This window comes from Pelodiscus sinensis, chromosome 11 (assembly GCF_049634645.1).
Source record: "Pelodiscus sinensis isolate JC-2024 chromosome 11, ASM4963464v1, whole genome shotgun sequence".
NCBI classification, from domain to species: Eukaryota; Metazoa; Chordata; order Testudines; family Trionychidae; genus Pelodiscus; species Pelodiscus sinensis.
This window is the reverse complement of record NC_134721.1, coordinates 43,959,679-43,978,589: the sequence shown is the minus strand read 5'-3', so window position 1 is coordinate 43,978,589 and position 18,911 is coordinate 43,959,679. Positions and strand designations below refer to the sequence as shown.

The window sequence follows — 18,911 nt, the reverse complement described above, 5'->3', positions numbered from 1 at the left end:
CTGCTGCGCCTCCCCGGCCCTGAATTCTCTGCCGCTTCTGTGCTCTCCCCTACCGAGTTGGCCGAGGCAGCGGGGGCGAATTAGTCCCTGCTGGAACACCGCTGGATCCGGGCGGTTACCCCTGAGGAAGATTTGGTCCTTGGCGTGGAGAGCAGTAAAATAAAAGGCAGATTTCTTCCCTCATCTCCAGTGCGGACCCGTCAGCCAAGCCGCAACCCAGCGGGCCCTGGAAGACACATTTCTTCCTGGAAAAGGAGACAGCGGGGGGAAAGAATGAACTAGGGGGGAGGGTCGGCCAATTTCTTTCCCCCAGAATGAGGAAAAAGTTCTAATATATCTAATATGGCCCCAGTCACTGCAGCCTCTGAACATGTCACTGATAGCCTTGGGCCCTGTGAGGCAGGGCAGGGCTCCTCGCCCTTTCACAACTGGGCCACCAAGACTAAGTGACTTGCCTGAGGCTAGCCAGGACATCGGTGGCAGAGTATGGGTCTCCCAAGTGCCAGGCGACCGTGATAAGCACCTTCCGCTAGCCCAGCTTTGCCACTGACTCTCCGTTGTCAAGTACAAGCCTTCTCCGCTCGCCGTGGCACCTGGCGCGAGTGACTAACGCCACTGTTTTCCAAAGGAGCCTGCGCGGGCGACTCCTGGGTGTCCAATACGAGAATCCTCAGACCTGGGTGGATTTCTCCGATGCTGAGCTCTCCCCTCTCCTGCTGAAGTCAGTGTGCTACGGGGGCACTTTCCTACAGAAGCAGCAAGACCCACTCCCCTAAAGAGCGCAAAGTCCAAAGACAAGGCCGGGAGGCCCAGGGGGACCGGGTACAACATACACCCACCGTGGGCAAGCTGGTCACAGGGAACCAGCCGGTGACTTCTTTTATTAGATGAAAACTTGACATTCGCCCCAAACCCCACGACTCCAGGATCTGAAGCTCAGAGAAAAAACCACATGCAAGACTCCCATGAAAACCTAACAGCTGGCAACACAGCCTTTCTGCCAAGCACAACAGATCACCCACTCCTTAAATTCCTCTCTCTCTGGGTCACATTCCACCATGTGGCTGCCTCATCTCTCAGTTTAACAATCCCTCACTTCTATTCCCGCATCCTTTGGCCCATCCCTCTAAATACCCTACCATTCCTCTATATAAATCACACACCAGTGAACGAAACCAACCAGGTGACTGAGTTAGTCAGTTCCTTGCAGGTATGGAGATATTTACAAGCCCTAGTCTTAAAAAAAAAGGGGGGGTATATTCAAGGGCATTTTCTCCACACACTACATGGAATTCAAGTGTTTTGTTTTGCATCCTATAGCAACAACTTCCCCCACAAAGCTAGAAACCCCAAACAGCCACAGTCTTGTAGGAGAAACACAAAGTGAAACTGAGTAGAAACATAATATGAAACTGACCATTATAGTTCCAGTCGCTGACCCAATGAAGTGCAAAGAGTAAACAAACAGTATTGCTGGCAAGGAAAATTTAAGAGAAAGGACAATTTAATCAGGGATGGGATACATCCTTGAATCCCTTGGCAAGAAGGGGCAGGTACCAGTGATGGTGTAGTGCCGTGACAAATGTCACACCCTATTCAACGTCACACCCTATTCAACGTTAGGAAGCCGACCTAAACCCAGACGTAGACACCGCTAGGGTGAAGGAAGAATGGAGCCACGGAGCTGGGGAGGCACTCAGCAGTTTGGAAGGGGGATGCTATCCAGCCCTTAAGCTAAGAGCTCACCTCTGGACGGGTTTCTGGGGTGCAGAAGTGCTGGGCTGGCCCCTGTTTTAAAACAATCCACATGGTGAAGCCAGAGGACTGGGACTCAGGGCCAGTGTTCACTGTAAGCTGAGAGCTCGGGCGGCTACCCAGGAGACAGTCAAATGCTGCTCGACTGACTAGCAGAGCGCACACGGCATGTGTTTCTACTGGTGGTGCACCTCTGCACATGCCTCGGTGCACATAACAAAATTTACTCCATGCATGGGTGGACAATCAGAGGAAACATTGCTCAGGATTCTTGGGATTTAGCCTGCTACTGACTCTTTGTGAGGCCTCAGCCATTGCTCTGTGCCTCAATTTCCCCCTCATAAAAACAGGGAGCAGGAACACCAGTCTCCAGTCTGTCCATTACCATCAGTAAAGGGCTCTGAGGCAGCGGGCGCTCCGAGCAAAGCATTACCACGCTGCTTGTCACGTGCATTAGATACAACCCGGGTCTCAGCACCAAGCCCCCTAAAGTCTGGGGATCGCGCTGCCCGGGGCCCCTTTGGCAGGTCAGCCCCATGCCCACTCGGTAGAGTGAATTCCCCCCACGGGGGGCCAGGGCGGCGAGGATCCCCCTCTCGGGCACGTCCTTTCAGGCCTGGAAGAGCGGAGAAAACGCTTTGGCCAGCTGGCCGAGGCAGCGCCGGAGGGCCCTCATGCAATCAATTACCGCGGGGGAGGGCAGGAGGGAGTGCTAATTAAATCCAATTAGTTCAGGCCTTGCCCCAGAAGCCCAGGGGAGGAGTCCGGGGAGAGGAGAGAGGCTTTGCCTGCAGCGGGGAAAGGAGAGGTGGAAGAGACCTAGGCCAAAGCCCGTTCCCTTTGGTCCGCCCGGCAGCCGAGAGCACGCCACGTCCGCAAGCAACGGGGAGATAGCCTGTCCCGCCTTGGCAGCCCCCAGCCTTTGGGCCAGAGCCGGCGTAGCTGGCAGAGCTGCCAAGGAGGGGCAAGCGGGTTCCTTGGAGGCTGGGGGCACCTCTGGCCCTGCAGGACATGGGCGCTGAAGACACTTCCCCTCCCAGCCTCCTCCTGGCAGGTCTCGCCCCGGCCCGGCCTGCCCGACTTTCCTCCACCGCGGTGCAATTTACCAGCAGCACCAGGGGCTGCGACCGATACCGTCAGCGCCGTGTGGCGGGGAGCCGACAGGCCCAGCGCCACTGGCAAGGGCCGCCAGCTGTGTCCTCGCACGCGCAGGCAGCCGAAGGAATGAGAGCCCTGAGGAGGCTGGGGGTGGCCACTCGGGCCGGCCACGCCACCGCTGCCCGAGCCTGCCACGCCACCGCTGCTCTCCCGCCAGGGAGTGGCAACTCGGCACGGGCTGGTAGCCACTCCTCTGTTCCAGCCCCAATCCCAACTCCAACAATTACCACTGGGGCCACCCCACATCTCCCAGGAGTTTCCACGACCACGTCTTGGCCTGCCCTCAAGGGCCATGTTGCAGGGGAGTTTCACTGGCTGATGTGCTCTGCCCAAGAAGTGGCTGCATTTGGACTCCGTCGGCAAAGGGCGTGGCCACCCTTGGGAGGGGAAGGTAGGTGCTAGACCTCCGAGCCTTTCCTCTCCACCTCCATTTTCCTCTCCTTCCCCCGCTTCCCTGATCTTTCTTTCCATTTGCTTTCTCCGCCTCTCCTCCCTCCCGATCGCTCTCTACCCCCTTCACACCATCTCCCCAGCCCATTTCTCACACCCCTCCCTTCATCTCCTCGCCTCCCGTCCCGTCCTCCCCCCACGCCCATCTCAATCTCCGCGCTTGCCAAAAGCTCGGGGCACGTTAACAAGTCCCCAGTCCCCGGCTGGGCCTGCCAAGCCACAGAAACCCCCCAGCCCCCAAATCTGCCCCTCCTTCCCGCCGGGCCCCGGCTGCCGAGCGCTGACAGGGCTGGAGGAGGGGAGCTCAGAGCCCCGGGCCCGGCCCACGCAGCCTTGGCAGCAGAGATGCCAAGCTGCAGCCGGGCGCTCCCCGGCCCCTGGGGACTCTGGGTAAGGAAGCGCGAGAGGCTCCGAGACCAGGACTCGCGGCCCGGCACGTAACAAGCAGGGAGCTGTGCTCGGCCCTGCTTTCCCCGGCCTGGCAGCAGGGGGTCCCTCCCGGCTCCAGTGCCTGCCCCCCGCCCCCTTGGGCATCCCTTCTGCCGAGAGTCCCACAGCAGCTGCTTGGGCCGGCCTCTGTGGACTGGGCACCTTCCGGCCCCAGTGCTCTTGCCCCCCGCAGCCCCACAGCGACCCCTCCCCATTCCAGCTTCCCAGCCCTGCAGCAATGCCTGGATGATCCCGCCCTGAGCCCCCTACAAGGCCCTGCAGCCACACCGCTCGCAGTCCAGCTGTGGGCCTCCCCACAGCCCTGCCGGTGCCCCTCCCTCCTGCCCTCCCAGCCAGGCAGATCCAGCCAGCTCTGGCGCCTCCGGCAGACTGGGGTTTGGCATGTGTCAACCCGCCCCCCCCCCCACCTTGGAGGTCTGGGCCTACAGCCCGTCAGCCCCCCCCCCCCCCCCTTTCCCAGCGATCTGCATTGGGCAAGACTCAGCCTCGGGTGGGGAAAGATCAGCCCCTTACGCCGTCTCCTGCTGCTTCCTTTCCCAGCTGGCTCCTGCGTCCGGGGCGCCGTTTGCTCTGCGCCACTGGGGGACCTCCCAAACCCGCCTGTCTCCCCTCCTGCACCGGCAGCGTCTCCTTCACGCTGCCAGCTGCAGGCAGGACGCCAGGCACAAGCAAGGGGACCTTGCTTGGAAAAAAGGGGACCTTGGGGCGAGTATCGAGGGCTATAAAATCATGACCCATGTGGAGAAAGTGAATCAGGAAAAGTGATTTACGTGCTCCTGTAACACAAGAACAAGGAGTCACCCCAGGAAATGAATTGGTAGCAGGCTTAAAACAAACCAAAGGAAGTTTTTCTTCACACAGCGCACAGTCAACCTGTGGAACTCCTTGCCAGAGGATGTTATGAAGACCAGGACTTTAACAGGGTTCAAAATAGAACTAGATAAATTCATGGAGGTTAGGTCCATCGATGGCTATTAGCCAGGGTGGCAAGGTGGCCCTAGCCTCTGTTTGTCAGAAGCTGGGAACAGGCGACGGGAGGGATCGCTTCACGATTCCCTGTTCTGTTCATTCCCTCTGGCATTGGCCGCTGTCGTCTGACAGGACAGTGGACTAGATAGACCTTTGGTCTGACCCAGTCTGGCCGATTTCATGTTCTTACATTTCCTGGCAAGGGCAGAGCGTGGGTCACAGCTCAGCGGAGCCTGCCAGCCCAGCCCCATCAATCTCCTACGCAAGAGGGCACTGGGCGCTCAGGGATCTCTCTGGGCCCCACAAGCTAGCACCTCCTAGCGCTGGATTTCTATCGCGGCAGTGCCAGACGACCCCAAGGCAGGATCCGGGCCTTAGTGCGCTGGGGTACATCACCCACAGCAGAGACGTTTCCCTGGCCCCGCTCGTCGGCCCCTCTTCGCTCGCCCAGGTTTTCCCTCTCCCCGTCCTCGCCCTCTCCTGTCTCTTCCACCCTGGCTCACACATCTCTCCCTGGCCAGGCTCCGACACCCCTTCCCGCAACCACTCTGGATTCAGGCAGCAGCAGGAATGGAGCCAGATCTCTGTCCGTGGCAGGTCTCCGCCTCCCACGTCACCCCCTGCCCCAGCGCTGCCGCTTGCTTTGGCACCGCTGGCCCCTTGCAGCTGGCATCAGGGAGATGACCTCATCCGGGTTGGCAGCGCTGCCAGGAGTCACCCCTCCCTCACCCCCGGCACGGTACGGGCCCCCTGACAGCCGCAGTGAGCTTTCTGCCAGCGGCTCCCCGCCCCTTGGCTGGTGCTCTCTCAGCGGCTTGTTCCATACAGCTGATTGCATTCATCCCCGTCAAAAACACTCATCCCCAGGCATTGGGGGGGTAGTTATGTAAAATAAGCCCTGGAAGCCAGAGGCAGCACCCTCACCTCCAGCCACACCAAGACCCAGTCTGTGAGCCGGGCTCCCTTGCACGAGGCATGACCCAGAAGGCCTGACCGTCTCAATAGACAGAGCATTATCCCCCTTCGACAGATGGGGAAACTGAGGCACGGCCCCATCAAGTATCTTGCCCGGGATCCTATCAGAAGCCTGTGGCAGAGGAGGGAACTGAACCCAGGTCTGCACTGTCCCAGCCCAGAGCTGCTCCCCCTCTCCCCCCAAAAAACCATCCTCTCTCTGCTAGGTAGTTTCACTTCAGTCCCCTCCCCGAGTATCCGGGAAAGCCAGCTGAGTCGTCACACTAGCCGAGCCCCGGCGGACGGCTCCCAAGCCCTCCTCCCGTTCCAATGAATCGAGCCCCTTCGCCTCGGTGCGTTCTACGAACATGGCCGCATTCGGGGAACCAGCCTCGCTCCAAACGAGCGGCTCGGTTGGAAAGAGAACCTGGCTGCAGCCCGCGGCCAGCGCCCAACCCCCTCCCGGCAGCAGGCAGAACTCAAGGCTCCCGAAAGATTGCACTGGGGCACGACGGAACCGTGCGAGACTGACCCAGCTTCCCCAGGGTCTTATGACCACAGGGGTGGGGCTTGCACTGCAGGGCCAGACAGGGCTTGTTTAGTCTGGAGAAGAGACAGCCGGGGGGGGGGGGGCAGATAGAGGGGACAATTGCAGTCTTCAAGTACATTAAGGGCTGTTCCAAAGCCGATGGCAAGAGGGTGTTCTGGGCCCGCTGAGGGTCGGCCAAGAAGCCAGGGGCTTCATCTGTGCAGACACCTGCCAGGGCTGGGCTAGATTTCCTTGGTACCACCCCACCATGGGGAGCTGGACTTGACTGCTGGAGGTCATGGGCGGCCGGTACTGGAGGCAAGGGAAGGCATTGCCTTCCCAAAACTGCCTACATGCCCTGGCCACCAGGGAGGCGTTGGGGCTGCGCCGCAGGGCTCCTCGGCGGCGGGGAAAGGTTGGTAGCCCCAGCTCTCAGCTGGGGTTGGGCGGGGCTTGGCTTGGGAATGGGGAGGAAACTTCTGAAGGGGCGTGGTCTCAGGGAAAGGGTGTGGCTTTGAGTAGAAGGGGCGGGGCTTCAGTGGCCTTCCCCAGCTAGGCCTTCCCCCGTGGCCCATGCCCACAGCAATGCCAGCTGCCCAGTAGCAAAGCTCCAGGGGACAGGTCTGGGCTCACACACGGGCCTTGGGCAAAGCAACCCCACGCAGCCAGTGGTCAGTTTTCCCCCTTCCAGGGTGACCTACTGGGCATTGGTAGGAGCGTTGCAGATCTAGAGAAGCGATTATTCCCCTCTATACAGGCCTGGGGTGCCCAGTTCTGCCCCCCCCCCCGAAAGGCTGTGGAGAAAGTCCAACAGAGGGCAAGGAAAAGGAGGCACATGACCTGCGAGGAGAGGCTGAGGGAGCTGGGCTTGGTTAGTCTGCAGAAGAGAAGGGTGAGGGGGGATATGGTAGCAGCCTCCAGCTCCCCGAGAGGGGTCCAAAGAGGGTGGGGAGAGGTAGTTCTCGGGGTGGCAGACGGCAGGAGGAGGAGCAATGGGGACGCCATGCCAAGGCAGGTGGACGGCGCTGCCGCAGCACGCAGACCGGCCCCGGAGCCCAGCAGCCCTGTCCCCCCGCCCTTCGCCTCCGTGGGTCTCGCAGCCTGTTCCGTTCCCCCTGCAGGGCCGGCCGACAGCTGCCTGGCCCGTTGCGGGCACTGCCCTGAACTGAGGAAGGTGCCTATCACGCCTTGGGGAAAGCGAGGCAGAGACGGGCCGGGACTCGCCCAGGGAGTCAGAGCGGGGAGTGCCCGGCTCCCGGGAACGATGCTCGGCTCTGACGCCCTGCTCGCCCCACGCAGGCCGCCGAGCGCTTCGGGGCCGTGCCGAACCCGGAGGTGCCAGAGCCGCGCCAGGCAGGAGGGGCGAGGTCGCTGCAGGAGCTGGCACAACCCGGCGCTAATGAGGCTCCTTCCTCTCGACCTTTGAGCATCTCCAGGCGGAGGCAATAATATTATCGTCGCCACGGCAACCAGCCACGTGAGGTCATCCCTTCGCCACGAGGAAAGAAAACGAGCCGCACTCTCCAACAGCCCAAATCCCTTCTCCGAGGGACCCTGTAACGGCCACCCCGCCCAGCCCCGGCTCATCCCCCTCTCCTCACCCCACAGGCCTTCCCACTGGAGTTTGGCCCTGCCCAAAAGGCACGGCCTTTGGGTTGACTCTCCAGGCAGGCTGATGGCATTACCAAGAAAGCAGTGACACCACCGAACAACTAAAGCCCCTTTTGTATCAGGAGGCCTAGAGGTCAGTGCATGAGGAAGGGTGGCCTAGTGGTTAGTCCACGTTCAAGTCCCTGCTCCCTCGTCTAGTCACTTCACCTCCTTGGCTCCCCCGCTCTGCAATGGGGTGACTGCCCTGCCTCAGAGGGGTGGGAGAGTAGACAATAAAAGTCTGAGCTGCGCCAGGGGGCAGAGAAAGACCTTCGCTCTAGCGAGAAGGCCAAGGCAGCTGGGACTAGCGGAGAGCGCTGCTCAGAACATCGGAGAAGATTTCCCCAGGTTTCGGTTCACTGCTGACCTCCCTGAAGCCCATCGCTGCACCTGATTGGACCCACAGCGCCAGCCAAAGGCACTGGGCCAGGCCGGCTGCCGCGCAGCCCCGGAGCACGGCCGAGCGGAGCAGCAACAGCGTGGGGCAAGACCTGGGGTGGAGGAAGGAAGCCATGCAGCGCTCACGCCCAGCCCTCGGTCGGGTGCGACGGAAGCCTCCGGACCTGCCCCGTGGAGCGGGCATTGGGGCGGCTGCGGAATGATCCCCGAGCAGCCCTGTTGCTATTACCAGCAAAGAGGAGACCTCGCGGATCTAATCAGACACACGTGTCCCTTCGCTTGTGCATTACAGCTTCTCGGACGCCCTGGCTTGCGAGTGCCTACGACCTGCACCTGTCTTCTGCGTGTCACTTCCTCGCCAGCCCACTGACCCCACAAACGAGGGTGGAAGGGAACATGACCACGGGAGAACACGGCCCAGGGCACCCTTAAAAAGGAGATCCACCCGCCCCAGGCACCCACGGCGTGTCACGCTACCCCCCGCCGCTTGGACAGACAGCGCAACGACAGCCATGGAACCCCCCCCACGTCGCTGCGGGAAACACCTGCCCTGAAGCGTTCCAGCTGCCGTGGCGTAACCGAGCCAGGGAGACGTGGCTACTCAAAGGGCGAGGAGACAGGGCAGGATATTACAGCATTCGTCCCCTATCCGCCCCCGCCCCGTCTCGGTCGGAGGAGTTGGTCAATTCTCCCTGCTCAGCAGATGTGGAAATGTATCTGTGATAAATGAGGTCGGAGCGGATGATCTAATGGTCCCTTCTGGCTTTAATCTCCGCGTCTCTGCCTCCCTCGCGATACGGTGCGCCCCAGAGACGCATCAGGCAAGCCTTTATCACCTGAAAGCCCAGCCCTGCAAATATTTCTCTCGCTAGCAGGCTCCAGGGACGGGTGCTATTAAAAAACCGCCCTCAAACAGCTGAAGTAGGCACGTCTCTCATCCCTGGGTTTGGTGGGGCCACTGCCCCACACGGCCAGAAAGGGTTAAAGCAGGTAGGAGGGAACCTGCGCAAAGCCCTGGCCAATCAGGGAGAGGCTTTTAAGGAGCCAATCAGGGTGCAGCTTGCTCAGGCAGCCCTGTATATAAGGAGCTGCCCAGCAAGACGAGTCAATTAGTCCTTGGCCAGGGAAGGTGGAGGACCTGGTTCCCAGAGAAGCACCTTTGGGAGAGGAGGGCTGGGCAGGTCGAGGGGGGATAGAGAGGGAGGCTCCCGCCTGATCCCAACCAGGCTATGGCCTTGCTACAAGGGCCAGGAGGGAGCAAAGGGGAAGTGGCCCAGGGAACTAGAGGCAGTGGAGGGAGGCAGGGCAAAGCTGCTGCCAGAGGGCCCCGGGGTTGGGACCCAGAGTAGTAGGTGAGCCTAGGGGTTCCCCCTTTCTCCTTGCACCATATCTGGCCACCATTGGGCTACGTCTACACGGGCATGAATTTCTGAAAATGCTTTTAACGGAAAAGCTTTCCGTTAAAAGCATTTTCGGAAAAGCGCATCTAGCTTGGCAGGATGCTTTTCTGCAAAAGCACTTTTTGCGGAAAAGCGTCCGTGGCCAATCTAGACGCGGTTTTCCGCAAAACAGCCCCAGTCGCCTTTTTCACGATCGGGGTTTTTTTGCGGAAAACTGTCCTGTGCTGTCTACACTGGCCCTTTTGCGCAAAAGTCTTTCGGAAAAAGACTTTTGCCCAAATGGGAGCAGCATAGTTTTTCCGGAAAAGCACTGATGATTTTACCAGAGATCGTCAGTGCTTTTCCGGAAATTCAAGCGGCCAGTGTAGACAGCTGGCAAGTTTTTCCCGGAAAAGCAGATGATTTTCTGGAAAAACTTGCCAGTCTAGACACAGCCTTGGCGTGTGGCCTGGAAGCGCTGTGGCTGGCCCCAGCCTGAGGGGCTGGACTGAGGCTGCCCTTGGCCACAGTGGCAGGCGCTAGATGAAGGACGGCGGATACCCCCGGAAGGGGGCAAGACACCCCAGAGTGGGCACTGCTTGGGGGGCAGCATCCTGAAGAGGGTACCATGGTCTGTGAGTGATGCAGGTCTGGAACACCAGCGTGGACCGCAAACGGGGGAGACGCTGCCACAAGGGGAGGCCCTGCTGAGAAAGAACTAATCGCCCAGAGCTACCAGCAGGAGGCGCCGCAGCAGTGAGCCAACCCTGTGACATTGGGGCTGCCCATTGCATGTAATTCCTATACACAACGCACCGTGGCCACACGGGCTGCGCCGGGGCAGGATCATCAGAGTTACAGCCAGGGACACACGACAGCCAAGGAAAGCCCGGGTTCCGTGGAGAGGAGTTTTGCAGCTTTATGGATCAAAGGATAGGAGGGAGGAGTCAGTGGTTTAACACCGAGACACATACTGTGCAGACAAACAAACTCTGCCTCAAAAGACCCACCTGCTGTCACTCTGCTCTGCGTCTAGTTCACGTCTTCCTGTCATTCTGCCTCGACGTATCCCAGCAGCGTGACAACGGCTGCTTCCCTCTGTGATTTAACCATGGCATTTGGAAACGGGGAATAAGGAAACATTATTTACTGGTTTCCAAAATATAAGAACTAGGGGTCACCAAATGAAAATTAATAGGTAGCAGGTTTAACACAAGCCAAAGGAAGTTTTTCTTCACACATTGCATAGTCAACCTGTGGAACTCCTTGCCAGAGGATGTTGAGAAGTCCAGGACTTTAACAGTTCAAAAAAGAGCGAGATACATTCATGGAAGGTAGGTCCATTAATGACTATTAGCCAGGATGAGTAGGAATGGTGTCCCTAGCATCTGTCTGGAAATGGATGACCGGGGAGGGATCACATGATGATGTCCTGTTGTGTTCACTCCCACTGTGGGTGGCCCGTTGGTCTGACCCAGTCTGGCTGCTCTCATGTACACGGAGGGCATTTAAGAGACAGTATAAGCTGAGGTTTCACACAGGACAGGCAATCTGAAGGTGTTTTATAGCCACTTTCTCCAAATTATACACCGAGCTTTATCGTTACGAGGTCGGGACTAGACACCAGATCACCAGCCAGGACGGGTCTTAACCCACAGCTGTTTTTAAAACAAACTATTAAATAATTCTCCTGCCACAAAGACTCTCCGAGGAAGAGAAAAAACGTGTTTCCAGAACATTTGCAGCCATAACATGGTGCAGAACATTTGAAGTGAAAGATATTTACACAACACAGGCCCAGCCAGGAGGCTGATCCTGATAGGAGACTCGAGAGCTAGGAAAACTCAAACAAACCATCCCCTTTCCCTTTCCAGACTGCCCAAGACAGTGATGGGAAAGCTAGGCGAGTGAGCGGGCTGCCCGAGTGGCCCTCCTCCGTCTCAGTGGGTTGCAAGACTGTTGTGACCCAGATGGTCTCCTGGGATAGGGTGATTTTGCTCACGGCACTTGCGTACATGGAATGTGAGGAGGGTGCGGGTCGAACTGGAGCAGCACTGTGATTGACCAAGAGCTATGCGCTCCCTCTGCATCCAATGTGGTGTGTGATCAGAATGCACCTCACATCAAATGCCCTGGCTTCACGTGTCACTAACATCGGTAGAAAAAAATGACAGAAACCAGCAGAATCTGGCAACCCCGCGGGTGGGCAATGGTAACAAAACGCCTTGTGGGCCACACATAGAATGCCAGTGGGCTGTTTGTGGCCCAGGGTGTTTGCACACAAGAGTTGTCGGACTGCCAGCCAGAGTCCAATCTCAGCAGCTCATCCTGAAGTGCTAGCCTCCACGTGGCTCCCAAAGTTCGTCGCCACCGGAATCGGGCATCTCCGGTCGTCCAGGAAACACGATTGATGTGGCCATGGAACCGGTATTCCGCTGACCACGGAGCTGCTTTTCCCAGCCATCCGCCCCCAGCAGCATTGTGCCGAATGCTCCCTTTGCCACGGCTAATAAATCCCACTCAACAGTGTGGGATTGCCCCTTCTGTTTGTGTTTGAGGCTGAAAGCCTGCCGCGGATGTTCTCCCCAGCATATCCCCACCCCGGAGCTTTTGCTTACAGGACCGGCTTAAAAGAACTTGATTGTTACGTTGGCTCCTAAGTCATCCCCCCAGGGCAGCTGGGGAGCCAGGCGAGACCTCTAGGCTTACCGGGGCAGTGCAGGGGTGGGTTGGCCTCTGGGATGTAACTCAAGAGGCCAGAGCAGCTCTTCCTCCTGGCCCCATAACCCAGCTGCATCCTGTCCTCGTGCCCACAAGCAGCCAGCCTGAGCGTGCACGGTGGTAGCCCGAGTGGAAACGTAGGAGAGACTGAATCCAGAGCCTGTGTCCGCCAGCTGGGTGCCACCCGCTGCAGGGCACCACAGCTGCCGCTAGCCACTCAATGACAAGACATGGGAGCCTCAGTTTACCCTCTTTGCTCTTCCACCCTCCTGAGAACCCTAGGCTGTCACCGTGCCAGGCACTGTACAAACCAGAGCGAGGAGCCAGGCCCTGCTCCAAAGCAGCCATGAGCTGAGAAGACCATGGCAGGAAAGCCTGACAGTGCTGCATTACAGTGCACCGGGGCTGCTGCTGCCGCCCTCCGAGCTGCGTCTGAGCTGGGTATTTCGGCAGGAAGCTGCTCTGCCCTGGGGCCCTGGCGGCTGCACCTTGACGTCTCTGAGGACGCGGCGCATTCCAAGATGGCAGAATTTCCCACCCAAAGGAAACGCCAGTTCCTGCCAGCTCTTGGGGGAGGGGGGGAGGAGAGCGGTTGGCACCCACTGTGCCAGCGCACCCCCTGCACAAAAACATTCAGAGCCAATTCCATCCTCTCCAGACTCGGACCCCTCCACCCTCCTGCACTTGGTTTGGTCCCGGTCTGCCCCCGTCTCCCCAGGCCCCCATCAGCGTGGTGTCCCTCCCCCACTCTGCAGGGCTACCTGTGGGTGTCACGGTGCATGGCAGGAACACCGGGCACCTCGCCCAAAGGACGCCTCCACCTTGGCTCGGCCCTCGGTGCAACCTCAGACAACATCCACTCTCCCACTCGCCCAAAGGACCCCCGGCCCAGTCCCCTGCTCCAGCCCAGGGCAAGGCAGCACCCTGAGAAATGCACCTTGCCCCCTTCCGGCCCCTGATCCCGGAACCTGGGGGCTGGCTCACCCCGGAGGTTTGGAATTCTGGGAGCTCTCCAGCTAGGAGTTGAAAACCAGACGCAGACGGGTGCAGGATTAGTCATTTTCCATCAGAGGATGAAGGTCACCACGGGGCCAAGCTGAACTGGGACCCAAACTGGAACGTCTAAATTGGAGGTTGATGTTCTTCAGACCCGATTTCCCTGCAGGACGACAGAGCAAGGAGATTCCATTCTGCTGCTGAAGATCTGCTTTGGCCCAGGACAAGCTATTGGGCTTGATACAGGAGTAACGGTGAAATCTGTGGGCTGGGTCACACAGGAGGTCAGACTAGATGGTCTAGAGGTCCCTTCTGGCCTTATACACAAAGATGGGGGGGTCTCTGCCCCACAGAGCTTACAGACCTAGAGACAGACCCATGCGGGGATGCCCATGAGGAGGCATTTGCAGAACCAGCCCATAGGTGGTTGTGTGTCTAGTTCTGCTTCTCTGTTCCTTTCCACTAGCTCATCCATGCGTCTCCCTCTCTCCTATCCACGTTCCCGCCGTTGCTGGAAGGCAGCGCCCGCATTTGTCACCATAGGTGGCCAGCCTTGGCTCCCGTTGCCTGCCAGATGGCTGATCTGCGGGGAGAGGACGGCCATAATTAAAAGCTTCCAGCCAGCAAGGTCAGCAAGAAAACCAGAACGCTTCCCTTCCCTTGAAACACTCCAGCCTTCTTCGACCCTTCACCCTCTCCAGGGGCAGGCTCTCCAGGCCAGGAGAAGGCCGCTGACTTCATAAAAGGCTCATTAATACCAGCCCACCCCTGCCCCTTCCCCTCCCTATAGGGTTTCAGCAGCCCTAATTAAACTAAGCACAGGAGCACGAGGTTGGTGGCTGGCTTACACAGCCCTGGGAGAGCGGTGACGGATGGCGCTCCGGGCTCCTGCCAGCGAGCGGGCCCTGGGTGGATTGTCCTCGGAAGGTCTGCTCCTCCTCTTGCGTTTCCTAATATTGATTTTGTAATCTATCCCAGAACCACAGCTGTGTGGAGGGAGTGAAAATCGCCTCTGATCCTGCTGCCAGGACGGTTATTTCAGCCACGACGGGGGCCGGTAATTTGAACAGGACTTGAAAGGCGCTGGGGGAGGGGAGCGAGGGAGGACGTCTGCTCATTAGCCTTTGAGTTTTCTTCCACATCTCCAGGCCGCTGGATGTCTAAGACACGGCATTTTGGTGACGGAAAACAGATCCCACCGGCTCTCGCATGGACAGGAACATAATGGCGGGCAGAGATGCAGCTCCTCTGCTTGGTCACCAAGCACTGGTGGAGATGCCGGGGCTAGGCGTCCGGGGGTATTTCATGGACATTCGTACTTGGAGCACGAAGGGAGGTGGGCCGCGTTCCAGAACCAAGTGACGTGTCACCCACTCATTCGGGTGATGGCCGGAGGACTGAGTCAGGCGACGCGAGGTGGGAGAGGGACAGGTGGCCAGCTGCCGCAGGAGAAGTCGGGAGAGACGCTGTAGGTGCCAGCTCAAAGCAGAGCTTACGTCTGCCCTCCCCACCTCGGGAATCAGCCCAAGGGGATGTCTACACACCAACGGAACGCCCGGCTCAGCTGACGCGGCAGAGCAGATGACTGGGCGTGGACTGGAGCCTGGAACCCCAGGAGGGAGGATGGTCCCAGATCCTGGGCAGCAGCCTGCATGTCCACATGGCGGTTTGATAGCCAGCTACCCCGGGCTAGCCACAGGTGTTTAAATGCAGCATCCACGGTCCTCAAGTGCCTTGCCCCGGGTCGCATGCCCTCTGTGGCAGAACAGGGGTGTGAAGCTAGGTCACCCACGTGGCCAGCGTTCCTCTGCGGCAGGATCGCTCCGGTCCCTGCAGGCCGCCACGCTGTTGGGAAGCTCACCACGCAGCAGCCAAGTGAAGGGAGTCCTGGGCGGAGGGAGGCACAGCCTCCAGGGCTGAGTGGGATGGTGTGGAAGAGCCAACAAACCTCACTGGGAGCCCAGGAGTGGAACAGGGAAAGGCCGGGACTTGCTTCCATTCATCAGCAGCGAGGGAGCAACTGGTTTTCTGCAGAGCGTTCCCCTGCGCCGAGGTGGGAGCAAATCCTGGGAGTGGAAGAGCATGGCTATACAGCCCCCTACCAGGGGAGAGTCAAATGCCGCCCAGCTGATTAGCAGAGCACCACCAGCGTGTGTTTCTATGGGTGGTGCACATCCACACATGCCTCAGTGTCCATAAATTTATTCTGCACATGGATGGAAAAAATTAGAGAGACCAGGGACCCCGCTCCCACTGAATGCAGCCAGGGTCTGTCAGGCACCCCTGGAAGCACTCGAGAGAAAAGCCAGGCATTCCCAGGCACGCCTGACTCAACCTGCGCTCCCTTCGGGCACTCACTGGTCCCGGCCCCAGAATCTGAGCAGATGGTGCAGGGGACTGGACTGGGCGTCTGGAGCATTTCCCATCGGAGTCACTGCTCCCAACCTGGCCCAGAGCGCGAGCAGCCCCCCGCGGGGGCCGGGTTAATAAGCCCAGCCTGGCTCTTGGCAGCTAGACAGTAGGTGGGTCCCACCTCCCCCTCAGCCACGCCTATGCTTTGGCGGAAACCGCACCCAAGAAATGAACGCCTGAGCGGGCTGCGGAGACGGAACAGAAGTGTCACCCTGGCCGGGGCTGTGGGGGCGAGCGAGAGGGGGCAGGTAGACTGTGCCAGTCCTGGCAGAGGGTTCTGTCTCACGGGAAGGCAATTGATCTCTTACCAGCCTTACAGTCACTTAAGTAACAGGCAGCCTGCGGCTACACCCCACCCCTAGGTTATGGGCTGCAGAGGTCACTTCACAGCAAGGCCAAGTCCTGGTGAATCGGGGGGCGAGGGGGAAGATTCGCCCACACTCCACTGCAAAACCAGCTCTTCCACAGACACAGGAGGGACGGCAAAAGTGACAGCATGAAGTGATCCCAGAGGGGTCCAAGGAACATTTCATTAGAAACCAGTGAGGAAACAGCATCAAAGTTCGATGTCCCCAGAGCTCTATAAATAGCCCACGGCCGCATCCTAAACTAACGTCAGTTTTTCCCCTTCAGTCCTGAGGGACGCTACGCCTCTCCCCGAGTTCAGCCATTCAAAAGAGGCAAACAGTAGGAACACAACACAAAGCAGGAGTCCTGCAGAAAATGATCAAGGGGTCAGAGTGGAGCACAAGCTAAATATGAGCCAACAGTGTGACGCGGTTGCAAAAAAAAAAAAAAAAAAGCCAACATGATTCTGGGCTGCATTTACAGGAGTGTTGAGCCAGACACGAGAAGTCATTCTTCCGCTCTACTCTGCGCTGATTAAGCCTCAATTGGAGTATTGTGTCCAGTTCTGGGCACTGCATTTCAAGAAAGTTGTGGAGAAATTGGAGAAGGTCCAGAGAAGAGCAACAAAAGTTAGAAGAGATCTACAAAACAGGAGCTATGAGGGAAGGCTGAAGGAATTGGGCTTGTTTAGTGTAGAAAAAAGAAGACAGAGTGGACATGATAGCAGCTTTCAAGCATCTCAAAGGGTGTCACAAGGAGGAGGGAGAAAAATTGTCCTGTTCTCAGAGGCCAAGGAGAACAAGAAGCAATGGGCTGCAAGGGAGGTTTAGGTTGGACGTTAGGAAAAACTTCCTGTCAGGCTGATTACACACTGGAATAAATCGCCTAGGGGGTTGTGGAATCTCCATCACTGGAGATATTTAAAAGCAAATGAGACAGACACCCGTCAAGGATGATCTAAATGGTGTTTGGTCCTGCCATGAGGGCAGGGGACTGGACTTGGTGACCCCTTGAGGTCCCTTCCAGTTCTAGGAATCTGAAAGCAGGGTCGCGCGTAGCAATGAAAGCCCAATCTTTGTAAAGAGGCCATTTCCCAAGACTCTGCACTCATCCCGTGCGGCTTCCTCCGGAGAGTTTCTTCTGCATCGCCACTAAGAGCGGGCGGGGCGAGGGTGGCATTGCCGCAGGCGTTGGCACGGACTCTGGGGTTTATGGCCGTCAAGGGGCTGGCGTGCAGGCATTCAGCACCCACTGTTGGCACTCAGCAGCACTTTGGGAAATTTGTGGCCAAACTAACAGGAGCCTCAACAGCCACAGCTCCGTTGGGCAACCTGGCCCTAGCCCGCAGGCCGAACAAGCCAATGCGGAGGATCTCGCGGGAGGACCACGCTTGACAGTTTGCAGGACTGTCTGGCTGCTCCGGCCCAAGGGCTCCTGTGAAGCCTCTTTCTTGCCCTCTGCATGGGACAGGAGCAGCTGGGGCAGATTTACCCCCAGGACAATTGGCTAAGCTAGTAGTATGGAAGGTATCCCATGAGCCTCAGCCAGTCGCCCAGCTGGAACGAAAGACCACGAAGCACCCAGCCACGGGCGCAGTCACCACCTCACACGCTGCCATTCTACTATCCGTCTCCTGGCAGCAACGGAACATTCAGACATCTCTGGAACGTTCAGTAGATGAACATTCCAGTGTGCCTCAATGGGCACAGACAGTCCCGTTATTTGGGGATTTTCCTTAGATAGGTGCCTATTACCTCCCACCCCATCCCACTTGCGAGGGGGTGCATCATAGAAGACCCCTTGGGGCTGTTCCCCAGTGTGCTAATTATACCATTGACACCTACCTTCTTGCTCTCGGGCTCCCCACCATCCTGTCCTGCCGGGCTAGATCTTCTGGTCTCCCCCAGACAAAGCACACAGTTGGGGTAACGGAAGAGCAATGCAGACACTGAACCACTTCAGCTCTGGGAGGATGCAATTGTAGGGCTCAGCATCCAGGAAGCCAACCCCCAAAAGGGATCAAACCCCCAAATCAATCCATCTTTCTCTGAGTCAAAGTTTTACACAAAGAGCACTCATGAGGATGTTCACCCTCTATCAATGGAAGAGCGATATGCACACTGATTGCTCTCCTCCAGGCGACCATTATTTGCACGGACAATAAACAAAAGTTTTTATTAAGTACAAACAGTAGGATCTTAAGTGGTTGCAGGTGGAAACAGACATATCAAAGCAAGTTACAGGATTAAAATAAAAAAATGCCTAGCTAGTTCCAATACACTAAAGCTTATTATAACCTTGCCCTAAAACCTGCTCCGTTTCTGGCACGCTTTAAAATAAAAAGTGATCTTTTACACCGACTTGGATCTCCAGCTGTCCCTTTGGGTGCGTTACACCAGCCAAAGACAAAGGGACTGATAGCTTCCCATTATTTTTATAGACTTCCCTGGGTGGGAATCTTTTGTTCTCTATCCCCCGTCTTTCCACGGAAAATTACCTGGTCAAACTGGGGGCCGAGTGCCAGGTGGTATAGTCACATGTCTTCCTACGACCAACCACTGCTCAGACTTGAAGGACAAACCAGGCTGTTCTCAAGTCACCCTCATTTGCACAGTGAAAACCCCAAACGATCTCATACCTCATATTTCTAACTTTACATACAGGAATGATACATGCCCCAAAATAAGATACGCAGAGCCAGCAGACTGCAACACTAAAATGGATGGGTGACACAGGGGATT

The 18,911-nt window shown here is 57.8% G+C and overlaps 1 protein-coding gene across 1 annotated transcript in view; it reads right to left on the bottom strand.

Moving 5' to 3' along the window:
* SEMA3G (semaphorin 3G) overlaps nt 1–18,911 on the bottom strand; it is an 89,758-nt gene that overhangs the window by 56,363 nt on the left and 14,484 nt on the right. The window lies entirely within an intron of this gene.